This window comes from Heptranchias perlo, chromosome 30 (assembly GCF_035084215.1).
Source record: "Heptranchias perlo isolate sHepPer1 chromosome 30, sHepPer1.hap1, whole genome shotgun sequence".
Classification (NCBI taxonomy): Eukaryota; Metazoa; Chordata; class Chondrichthyes; order Hexanchiformes; family Hexanchidae; genus Heptranchias; species Heptranchias perlo.
In genome coordinates, this window is record NC_090354.1 from 34,981,731 (window position 1) to 34,994,274 (window position 12,544).

The 12,544-nt window shown below is 49.0% G+C and overlaps 1 protein-coding gene across 1 annotated transcript in view; it reads left to right on the forward strand.

The window, feature by feature from the left end:
• The window catches only part of LOC137300047 (aquaporin FA-CHIP-like), a 58,902-nt gene that overhangs the window by 36,359 nt on the left and 9,999 nt on the right, over positions 1 to 12,544 (forward strand). The gene's annotated exons all lie outside the window — the stretch shown is intronic.

Genomic DNA, 12,544 nt, shown 5'->3' on the forward strand with positions numbered 1-12,544 from the left:
CCTCAGAGATCAGAACCCCAAACCCGCAGTGATCAGAACCCCAAACCCCCAGTGATCAGAACCCCAAACCCCCAGTGATCAGAACCCCAAACCCGCAGTGATCTGAACCCCAAACCCTCAGAGATCAGAACCCCAAACCCGCAGTGATCAGAACCCCAAACCCCCAGTGATCAGAACCCCAAACCCCCAGTGATCAGAACCCCAAACCCCCAGTGATCAGAACCCCAAACCCCCAGTGATCAGAACCCCAAACCCCCAGTGATCAGAACCCCAAACCCCCAGTGATCAGAACCCCAAACCCTCAGAGATCAGAACCCCAAACCCCCAGTGATCAGAACCCCAAACCCCCAGTGATCAGAACCCCAAACCCCCAGTGATCAGAACCCCAAATCCCCAGTGATCTGAACCCCAAACCCCCAGTGATCTGAACCCCAAACCCCCAGTGATCTGAACCCCAAACCCCCAGTGATCAGAACCCCAAGATGGACACACATCTTTGAAGGTGGCAGGACAAGTTGAGAAGGCTGTTAAAAATCATCCTGGTCTTTATTAACAGAGGTATAGAGTACAAAAGCAAGGGATTAATGCTAAACCTTTATAATGTGGAGAAGCCGGTGATGGACTGGGGTTGACAATTGTAAACAATTTTACAACACCAAGTTATAGTCCAGCAATTTTATTTTAAATTCACAAGCTTTAGGAGGCTTCCTCCTTCCTCAGGTGAATATTGTGGAAAATTCCACAATATTCACCTGAGGAAGGAGGAAGCCTCTGAAAGCTTGTGAATTTAAAATAAAATTGCTGGACTATAACTTGGTGTTGTAAAACCTTTATAAAACACTGGTTAGGCTACAGCTGGAATATTGTCTTCAATTCTGGGCACCACACTTCAGGAAGGATGTCAAGGCCTTACAGAGGGTGCAGAAAAGATTTACAAGAATGGTACCAGGGATGAGGGACTTCAGTTATGTGGAGAGACTGGAGAAGCTGGGATTGTTCTCCTTAGAACAGAGAAAGTTAAGAGGAGATTTGATTGAGGTGTTCAAAATCATGAACGGTTTTGATAGAGTAAATAAGGAGAAACTGTTTCCAGTGGTAGAAGGGTCGGTAACCAGAGGACACAGATTTAAGGTGCTTGGCAAAAGAACCCGAGGTGAATGAGCAAAAAAATGTTTACATAGTGAGTTGTGATGACCTGGAATGCGCTGCCTGAAAGGGCGGTGGAAGCAGATTCAATAATAACTTTAAAAAGGAATTGGATAAATACTTGAAGGGAAAACATGTGTTGGACTACAGGGAAAGAGCAGGGAAAGGGACCAATTGGATAGCTCTACCAGAGAGCCGGCACAGGCACGATGGGCCGAATGGCTTCCTTTTGTGCTGTATCATACGATGATTCTATGATTCTAAATCAAATTAAGGGTCAGAGACCAACAACCAGGGTAAAAGAACAATATAAAGGGGCAGAGACAGCCCGAAGTCCAGAGTGAGCGCAGACCTGCGAGAGACCGGGGGTGGAGCATCAGAGCATCAGAGCAGGTAAAAAGCCAAGTCCAGGGAGCAAGAGAAAAATCGAAAGTGATGTCAGCACAAGGGACGGAGCTGATTGGTGAGCAGCTGATTGGTGAGTAGTTGGTGAGTGCTTTTTTTAAGTCATTAGTTTATTTCTGGTAAGTTTAGTTAATCTAATAAATCGAGGCATGGAGGCCAGCTCCATAAGACCATAAGACCATAAGAGATAGGAGCAGGAGTCGGCCATTCGACCCCTCGAGCCTGCTCCGCCATTCAATGAGATCACGGAAGATCTGATTTTTACCTCAACTCCACTTTCCCGCCCTTTCCCCATATGCTTTGACTCCCTTGCTGATCAAAAATGTGTCTAACTCAGCCTTGAATGTATTCAATGACTCGGCCTCCACAGCTTTTTGGGATAAAGAATTCCAAAGATTCACGACCCTCTGGGAGAAGAAATTCCTCCTCATTTCCGTCTTAAACGGGCAACTCCTTATTCTGAGACTATGCCCCCTAGTTTTAGATTCCCCCATGAGGGGTAACATCCTCTCAGCATCTACCCCATCAAGTCCCCTCAGAATCTTGTATGTTTCAATAAGATCTCCTATCATCTAAACTCCAATGAGTATAGACCCAGCCTGTTCAATCTTTCCTCATAAGACAACCCTTCCATACCCGGAATCAACCGAGTGAACCTTCTCTGAACTGCCTCCAATGCAAGTATGTCCTTCCTTAAATAAGGGCACCAGAACTGTACACAGTACTCCAGGTGTGGTCTCACCAGCACCCTGTACAGTTGTAGCATGACTTCCCTGCTTTTATACTCCATCCCCCTAGAAATAAAAGCCAATATTCCATTTGCCTTCCAGATTAGCTGCTGCACCTGTATGTTGACTTTTTGTGTTTCATGTATGAGGACACCCAGATCCCTCTGCACCGCAGCATTTTATAGTATTTCTCCATTCAAATAATATTTTGCTTTTTTATTTTTCCTCCCAAAGTGGATGACTTCACATTGTCCCACATTATATTCCATCTGCCAAATTTTTGCCCATTCGCTTAACCTGTCAATATCCCTTTGCAGACACTTTGGGCGTCATTTTAGCACCCGCTATCGGGTGCGTTCCTGGCGGGGGGGCTCCAAAAATCGGAGAATCCCGGAGTGGGACCGGAGCCCGCCCCGAACCCGCGCACTTCCGGGTTCCCCGCTGACACGCCGGCGTGCGCGCGCAGCCCCCGCTGGTGGGAATCCCGCAGGCAATTAAAGCCAGCGGGATGCCACTTGACAATATTTAGTCAGGTATTTCAGATCATTAACTGACCTGATTAAGGGATTATGTGAGGAGGGGTGGGATTTTAGAGCAAACTGGGACTGTTTCCCACACTGGGGGAAACACTCCCAGGTCAAATGAACGTGTTGCAGCTGTTAGCCTGTGGTATTTGACAGGTGGGGGGGGGGTGGAGACCCTCACTCATTGCAGGAGGCCGCTCTGTTACTTGGGACAAAGTTTGGCCTCCACCACCCTCCTCCTGATGGTCAAAGTCACCAACCTGCACACTTACCCCGGGGTCCGGAGACATGTACCTACCTCGCGGACCCCCTCAGATGTACATCTTGCGGATGGGGGCCGCCGTAGCTGCAGTCATGACCTCCTCGGAGGGCGAACAGCATCACCAGCCTCGCCGGCCACGCCGTCCACCTCTGCAGGTGAGGTGCCTGAAGATTGGAGGGTAGCAAATGTTGTGCCTTTGTTTAAGAAGGGCGGCAGGGAAAAGCCTGGGAACTACAGACCAGTGAGCCTGACATCTGTAGTGGGTAAGTTGTTAGAGGGTATTCTGAGGGACAGGATCTACAGGCATTTGGAGAGGCAGGGACTGATTAGGAACAGTCAGCATGGTTTTGTGAGAGGAAAATCATGTCTCACGAATTTGATTGAGTTTTTTGAAGGGGTAACCAAGAAGATAGATGAGGGCTGTGCAGTAGACGTGGTCTAAATGGACTTCAGCAAAGCATTTGACAAGGTACCGCATGGTAGGTTGTTACATAAGGTTAAATCTCATGGGATCCAAGGTGAGGTAGCCAATTGGATACAAAATTGGCTTGACGACAGAAGACAGAGGGTGGTTGTAGAGGGTTGTTTTTCAAACTGGATGCCTGTGTCCAGCGGTGTGCCTCAGGGATCGGTGCTGGGTCCGCTGTTATTTGTTATTTATATTAATGATTTGGATGAGAATTTAGGAGGCATGGTTAGTAAGTTTGCAGATGACACCAAGATTGGTGGCATTGTGGACAGTGAAGAAGGTTATCTAGGATTGCAACGGGATCTTGATAAATTGGGCCAGTGGGCCGATGAATGGCAGATGGAGTTTAATTTAGATAAATGTGAGGTGATGCATTTTGGTAGATCGAATCGGGCCAGGACCTACTCCGTTAATGGTAGGGCGTTGGGGAGAGTTATAGAACAAAGAGATCTGGGAGTACAGATTCATAGCTCCTTGAAAGTGGAGTCACAGGTGGATAGGGTGGTGAAGAAGGCATTCAGCATGCTTGGTTTCATTGGTCAGAACATTGAATGCAGGAGTTGGGATGTCTTGTTGAAGTTGTACAGGGCATTGGTGAGGCCACACTTGGAGTACTGTGTACAGTTCTGGTCACCCTATTATAGAAAGGATATTATTAAACTAGAAAGAGTGCAGAAAAGATTTACTAGGATGCTACCGGGACTTGATGGTTTGACTTACAGGGAGAGGTTAGACAGACTGGGACTTTTTTCCCTGGAGAGTAGGAGGTTAAGGGGTGATCTTATAGAAGTCTATAAAATAATGAGGGGCATAGATAAGGTCGATAGTCAAAATCTTTTCCCAAAGGTAGGGGAGTCTATAACGAGGGGGCACAGATTTAAGGTGAGAGGGGAGAGATACAAAAGGGTCCAGAGGGGCAATTTTTTCACTCAAAGGGTGGTGAGTGTCTGGAACGAGCTGCCAGAGGCAGTAGTAGAGGCGGGTACAATTTTGTCTTTTAAAAAGCATTTGGACAGTTACATGGGTAAGATGGGTATAGAGGGATATGGGCCAAGTGCAGGCAATTGGGACTAGCTTAGTGGTATAAACTGGGCGACATGGACATGTTGGGCCGAAGGGCCTGTTTCCATGTTGTAACTTCTATGATTCTATGATTCTATGACACGTGGAGCTCCACAATAGAGTGCTGTGACACATCCACCTGTACAGCAGGAGGGAGGGCTACTGCAGAGAGAGATGCGTCGCAGAGGGCACTACCCTCGCCACAGGGTCCACAGACCGAGGCTCAGCTTCCTGGACCTCTTTGAGCAGCAGTGCACACGGAGGCTCAGAGTCACTCGACATGTCGTCATGGACATCTGCAGCCTCTTTCATGCCGAGCTGCTCCTGGCTGGCCCGAGCACCATCTTCTTACCTGTTGCTGTCAAAGTCACCACTGCCCTCAACAACCTCTCCTCCGCATCCTTCCAGGGTGCAACCGGGGACATCGCCGACGTCTCTCAGTCGTCTGCGCAAAAGAGCCCTGCAAATACAATGGGTGGCATCAGTTGTGGGTCCTCATAGTGATCCTCCGGAGAGGGCATTAATGCACAAACCAGACAGGATTCGCGAAGACATGGCAGTAGTGGTGCCAATATAATATGTAATGTGAGTTGGTCAGAAATTCAATATAAGGAACAACCATGACAAACCCTCAAACACCCTTGTGCATCCCCTTCATGCTCACGACACGTTTGCCTTACGCTGCTTACTGCACATATGTGATGCATGCCCTGTGGCTGCAGCACAGGTAGTAGCAGGTTGAGTGAGACTGACCGTGAAAGAGATGCACGAGAGGGTGAGTATGAGATAGAGCCATGAGATTGTATGAGGATTGGGTTGAGTGGTAGTGGTGGGATGAGTACTGGCGAGGTGAGTAGGTGCAGGTACGATGAGGATGGGGTTTGAGTGGGTATGAGGGGTGATGTGACAGAGTAGTGTTGGCAGTGCTGAAGGAGATGTGGGGTGGGGGCAGTGATGTGGCAGACGGAGTGTAGGGGAAAGACTACGTGTACTCACTGTGGCTGACCTACTGAGGTCATTGGAGCGCCTCCTGCACTGTATGCAGGTGGGCGATATGTTGGTGGCGCAGGTGACCCCCTCTGCCACCTCGAGCCAGGCCTCCCTGGTGGCAGAGGCAGGCCGCTTCCTCCCGCCCGCTGGGGGGACGATCTCTGTCCTCCCCCTCCTCCTCTCCCCATGTATTGATACCTGGAGTGAGGCATCATTAAACTGGGAGCAGCCTTCCCCCAGGGCTGCTCCATGCTGTAATTTTTGCTATTTGTTGCAGCATCAGTCAGTGGAGGACTGCCCCTTTAAATAGATCGCCTCCAGCTGACAGACCTTACTGCGCACGCGCAGCCCGCCCGACGCGCAGATCAGCAGTGGGGAACTCGGAGGAGCAGGTAAGTGGATCCAATTAGTGGATTGGATGCTACAGCTGACTAATTTCACCGGGCGCGTTACCCACGCGCCCGATAGCCCCCCCGCCGAGAACCCGCAGCCCTGCTAACATCGGGCCCTTTGTGTCCTCCTCACAACTTGCTTTTCCACCTATCTTTGTATCAGCAGCAAATTTGGCCACAAGACACTCTGTTCTTTCATCCAAATCATTGATATAGATTGTAAATAGTTGAGGCCCCAGCACTGATCCCTGCGGCACCCCACTAGTTACAGATTGCCATTTTGAAAATGACCCTTTTACCCCTACTCATTGTTTTCTGTTAGTTAGCCAATCCTCTATCCATGCCAGTATATTACCCCCAACACCATGAGCTCTTATCTTGTGCAGTAATCTTTTATGTGGCACCTTATCGAATGCCTTTTGGAAATCCAAATATACTGCATCCATTGGTTCCCCTTTATCCACCCTGCCCGTTACTTCCTCAAAGAACTCTAATAAATTTGTCAGACACGATTTCCCCTTCATAAAACCATGTTGACTCTCCTTGATTGTATTATGAGTCTCCCATCGATTGCACATCCTGTGTCGTGTGGGAACTCCAGGACTCTTCCCGTGTCCTGGACAACCACAGGTGCAGGAAGTGTCGTCAGCTGGAGGAGCTCGAGCTTCGGGTCTCGGACCTTGAGCAGCAGCTGGGGTCACTGCAGAGCATCCACGAGGCTGAGAGCTACGGGGATATCGCATTTCAGGAGGTGGTCACCTCACAGATTAAGAGATTGCAGGCAGAGAGGGACTGGGTGACTGCCAAAGGACGAGGCAGGTAGTGCAGGAATCCACTGAGTGCATCTCACTCTCCAACCAGTATTCAGTTCTGAATACTGGTGAGGGAGGGGGTTCCTCTGGGGAGCGCAGCCAGAGCCAAGTCCACGGCACCATGGGTGACTTAGCTGTACAGGAGGGGAGGAGAAAGGTCAGAAGAGCAATAGTGATCGGGGATTCTATAGTTAGGGGAGCAGACAGGCGTTTCTGCGACCAGAAGTGCCGAGTGGATGATCCATTTCGGCCTCCTCCCGATATCCCCATCATCACAGAAGCCAGTTTTCAGCCAATTTGATTCACTCCATGTGATATAATGAAACGGCTGAGTGCACTGGATGCAGCAAAGGCTATGGGCCCCGACAACATCCCAGCTGTAGTGCTGAAGACTTGTGCTCAAGGCAGCATTTGACCGAGTGTGGCACCAAGGAGCCCGAGTAAAATTGAAGTCAATGGGAATCAGGGGGAAAACTCCCCAGTGGCTGGAGTCATACCAAGCACAAAGGAAGATGGTTGTGGTTGTTGGAGGCCAATCATCTCAGCCCCAGGGCATTGCTGCAGGAGTTCCTCAGGGCAGTGTCCAACCATCTTCAGCTGCTTCATCAATGACCTTCCCTCCATCATAAGGTCAGAAATGGGGATGTTCGCTGATGATTGCAAAGTGTTCAGTTCCATTTGCAACCCTTCAGATAATGAAGCAGTCCGAGCCCGCATGCAGCAAGACCTGGACAACTTCCAGGCTTGGGCTCATAAGTGGCAAGTAACATTCTCACCAGATAAGTGCCAGGCAATGACCATCTCCAACAAGAGAGAGTCTAACCACCTCCCCTTGACAGTCAACGGCATTACCATTGCCGAATCCCCCACCATCAACATCCTGGGGGTCACCACTGACCAGAAACTTAACTGGACCAGCCGCATAAATACTGTGGCTACAAGAGCAGGTCAGAGGCTGGGTATTCTGTGGCGAGTGACTCACCTCCTGACTCCCCAAAGCCTTTCCACCATCTACAAGGCACAAGTCAGGAGTGTGATGGAATACTCTCCACTTGCCTGGATGAGTGCAGCTCCAACAGCCCTCAAGAAGCTCGACACCATCCAGGACAAAGCAGCCCGCTTGATTGGCACCCCATCCACCACCCTAAACGTTCACTCCCTTCACCACCGGCGTACCGTGGCTGCAGTGTGTACCATCCACAGATGCACTGCAGCAACTCGCCAAGGCTTCTTCGACAGCACCTCCCAAACCCACGACCTCTACCACCTAGAAGGACAAGGGCAGCAGGCACATGGGAACAACACCACCTGCACATTCCCCTCCAAGTCACTCACCATCCCGACTTGGAAATATATCGCCGTTCCTTCATCGTCGCTGGGTCAAAATCCTGGAACTCCCTTCCTAACAGCACTGTGGGAGAACCACCTTCTCAAGGGCAATTAATGCTGACCTTACCAGCGACGCCCACATCCCATGAACGATTAAAAAAAAAGACGTGATTCCAGGATGATAAATTGCCTCCGTGTACCAGGGTAAAGGATGTCACTGAGTGATTGTGGAACATTCTGGAGTGAGAGGGTGAACAGCCAGAGGTCGTGGTCCATATCGGCACCAACGACATAGGTAGGAATAATCTCTTTCCTAACTCCCTAAACTCTACCTGGAGGACCTGAGGAAAGAGATTATTAAGCAGGACCTCCAAGGTAATAATTGCCAAGTGTGAGTGAGTAAAGAAATAGGAGGATAGAGAAGATGAATGCGTGGCTGGAGAGATGGTGCAGGAGGGAGGACTTTAGATTCCTGGGGCATTGGGACCAGTTTGGGGGGAAGTGGGACCTGTACAGGCCGGATAGGTTGCACCTCAATGGAGCTGGGACCAATGTCCTCGCGGGGAGCTTCATTAGTGCTATGGGAGAGGTTTTGAACTAATCACGATGAAGACCCACAACTGATGCCACTCATTGTGTCACTGCAGAGTGGGTGTAGGTGTATTTGCAGGGCTCTTTTGTGCAGTCGACTGAGAGACATCGGCAATGTCCCCAGGATGCAGAGGAGAGGTTGTTGAGGGCAGTGGTGACTTTGAGAACAACAGGTAAGAAGATGGTGCTCGGGCCAGCCAGGAGCAGCTCGGCATGAAAGAGGCTGCAGATGTCCACGACTACATGTCAGGTGACTCTGAGCCTCCGTGTGCACTGCTGCTCAGAGAGGTCCAGGAAGCTGAGCCTCGGTCTGTGGACCCTGTGGCGAGGGTAGTGCCCTCCGCGACGCATCTCTCTCTGCAGTAGCCCTCCCTCCTGCTATACAGGTGGATGTGTCACAGCACTGTGTTGTGGAGCTCCACGTGTCAGAGGTTGACGGCATGGATGGTGAGGCTGGTGAGGCTGGTGATGCTGTTCGCCTACCGAGGAGGTCATGACTGCAGCTACGGCGGCCCCCATCTGCAAGATGTACATCTGAGGGGGTCCGCGAGGTAGGTACATGTCTCCGGACCCCGGGGTAAGTGTGCAGGTTGGTGACTTTGACTGTCAGGAGGAGGGTGGTGGAGGCCAAACTTTGTCCCAAGTGACAGAGTGGCCTCCTGCAATGAGTGAGGGTCTCAACCCCCCCCACCACCTGTCAAATGGACCTTTGCAGCTGCCACAGGCTAACAGCTGCAACACGTCCATTTGACCTGGGAGTGTTTCCCCCAGTGTGGGAAACAGTCCCAGTTTGCTCTAAAATCCCACCCCTCCTCACATAATCCCTTAATCAGGTCAGTTAATGACCTGAAATACCTAACTAAATATTGTCAAGTGGCATCCCACTGGCTTTAATTGCCTGCGGGATTCCCACCAGCGGGGGCTGCGCGCGCACGCCGGCATTTCAGCGGGGAACCCGGAAGTGCGCGGGTTCGGGGCGGGCTCCGGTCCCGCTCCGGGATTCTCCGATTTTCGGAGCCCCCCGCCAGGAACGCACCCGATAGCGGGTGCTAAAATGACGCCCAAAGTGTCTGCAAAGGGATATTGACAGGTTAAGCGAATGGGCAAAAATTTGGCAGATGGAATATAATGTGGGACAATGTGAAGTCATCCACTTTGGGAGGAAAAATAAAAAAGCAAAATATTATTTGAATGGAGAAATACTACAAAATGCTGCGGTACAGAGGGATCTGGGTGTCCTCATACATGAAACACAAAAAGTCAACATACAGGTGCAGCAGCTAATCTGGAAGGCAAATGGAGTATTGGCTTTTATTTCTAGGGGGATGGAGTATAAAAGCTACAACTGTACAGGGTGCTGGTGAGACCACACCTGGAGTACTGCGTACAGTTCTGGTGCCCTTATTTAAGGAAGGACATACTTGCATTGGAGGCAGTTCAGAGAAGGTTCACTCGGTTGATTCCGGGTATGGAAGGGTTGTCTTATGAGGAAAGATTGAACAGGTTGGGTCTATACTCATTGGAGTTTAGAAGAATGAGAGGAGATCACATTTAAACATACAGGATTCTGAGGGGACTCGATAGGGTAAATGCTGAGAGAATGTTACCCCTCATGGGGAAATCTAAAACTAGGGGGCATGGTCTCAGAATAAGGGGTCGCCCATTTAAGATGGAAATGAGGAGGAATTTCTTCTCCCTGAGGGTCGTGAATCTTTGGAATTCTTTATCCCAAAAAGCTGTGGAGGCTGAGTCATTGAATACATTCAAGGCTGAGTTAGACACATTTTTAATCAGCAAAGGAGTCAAAGGATATGGGGAAAGGGCGGGAAAGTGGAGTTGAGGTAAAAATCAGATCAGCCATGATCTCATTAAATGGCGGAGCAGGTTTGAGGGGCCGAATGGCCTACTCCTGCTCCTATCTCTTTTGATCTTTTATGGTCTTATCTATTGGAGGGGTCAAGGACAGAATCTATTTAGTTAGAGTTAAGAAACAATCGAGGTGCCATTACACTACTGTGGGTATTCTATAGGCCAGCAGCTGGTGGGAAGGATATAGAGGAAAACATTTGCAGGGAAATTACAGAGAGGTGCAAGAGCCATAGAGTAGTGATAATGGGGGACTTCAACTATCCTAATATAAACTGGGATAGTAACAGTGTAAGGGACAAAGAAGGGGAGGAATTTTTGAAGTGTGTTCAGGACAACTTTCTTGACCAGTACGTTTCTGGCCCAATGAGGAAGGAGCATTGCTGGATCTGGTTCTGGGGAATGAGACGGGCCAAGTGGAGCAAGTGTCAGTGGGGGAACATTTAAAGAACTGCAATTTTAGTATCATAAGGTTTAGATTAGCTATGGAAAAGGACAAGGAGCAATCTAGAGTAAAAATACACAATTGAAGGAGGGCCAATTTCAGTGGGATGAGAACAGATCTGGCCCAGGTAAATTGGAATCAAAGATTGGCAGGCAAAACTGTAATCGAACAATGGACGGCGTTTGAAGGGGAGATGATTCGGGTGCAGTCAAGGTACATTGCCATGAGGGAGAAAGGTAGGACAACCAAGGCCAGAGCTCCCTAGGTGACATAAGAGATAGCGAGTAAGATGAAGCAGAGAAAGGGGGCATATGGCAGCTGTCAGGTTGATAATACAAGTGAGAACCAGGCTGAATATAGAAAGTTCAGAAGGGAAGCGAAAAAGGAAGTAAGAGGGACAAAGAGGGAGTATGAGAATAGACTGACAGCCAATATAAAAGGGAATCCAAAAGTCTTCTGTAGGCATATAGACGGGTAGTAAGAGGAGAGATGGGACCGATTAGGGACCAAAAAGGAGATCTGCGTTTGGAGGCAGAGGGCATGGCTGAGGTATTAAATGAGTACTTTGCATCTGTCTTTACCAAGGAAGAAGATGCTGCTACAGTCTCAGTAAAAGAGAAGGTAGTTGAGGTACTGGATGGGCTAAAAATTGATAAAGAGGAGGTACTAGAAAGGCTTAAAGTAGATAAGTCACCCGGTGCAGATGGAATGCATCCTAGGTTGCTGAGGGAAGCTAGGGTGGAGATAGCAGAAGCTATCAATCTTCTAATCCCCCTTGAATATGGGAATGGTGCCAGAGGACTGGAGGATTGCAAATGTTACACCCCTGTTCAAAAAAGGGGGGAGCGATAAACCTGGTAACAATAGGCCAATCAATCAGTGGTGGGAAAACCTCTAGAGTCCATCGTCAAGGACAACATTAATTCTCACTTGGAGAAGCATGAGTTAATAAGGGACAGCCAACATGGATTTGTTAAAGACAAATTATGTCTGACTAACCAGATTGAGCTCTTTGATGAAGCATCAGAGAGGGTTGATGACAGTAGTGCAGTAGATGTTGTACATATGGACTTTCAAAAGGCATTTGATAAGGGACGGCGGTAACTTGGGTACATAATTGGCAAAGAGACAGGAGACAGAGTAGTGGTGAACTAATGTTTTTCTGGAGAGAAGTATGCAGTGGGGTCCCCCAGGGATTGGTATGAGGACCATTGCTTTTCTTGTTATCTAATAATGACCTGGACTTGGGTATAGGGAGTACAATTTTGAAGTTTGAAGATGATACAAAACTTGGCAATGTAATAAATAGTGAGGAGGATAGTAGCAGATTTCAGGAGGGCATAGACAGACTGGTGAAATGGGCAGACACATGGCAGATGCAATTTAAAGCAGATAAGTGTGAAGTGATACACTTTGGGAGGAACAACATGGAGAGGCAGTATAATCTAAATGGTTCTATTTTGAGGGGGGGTGCAAGAGCAGAGGGACCTTGGGGCTCATATTCATAAATCTTTGAAGGTGGC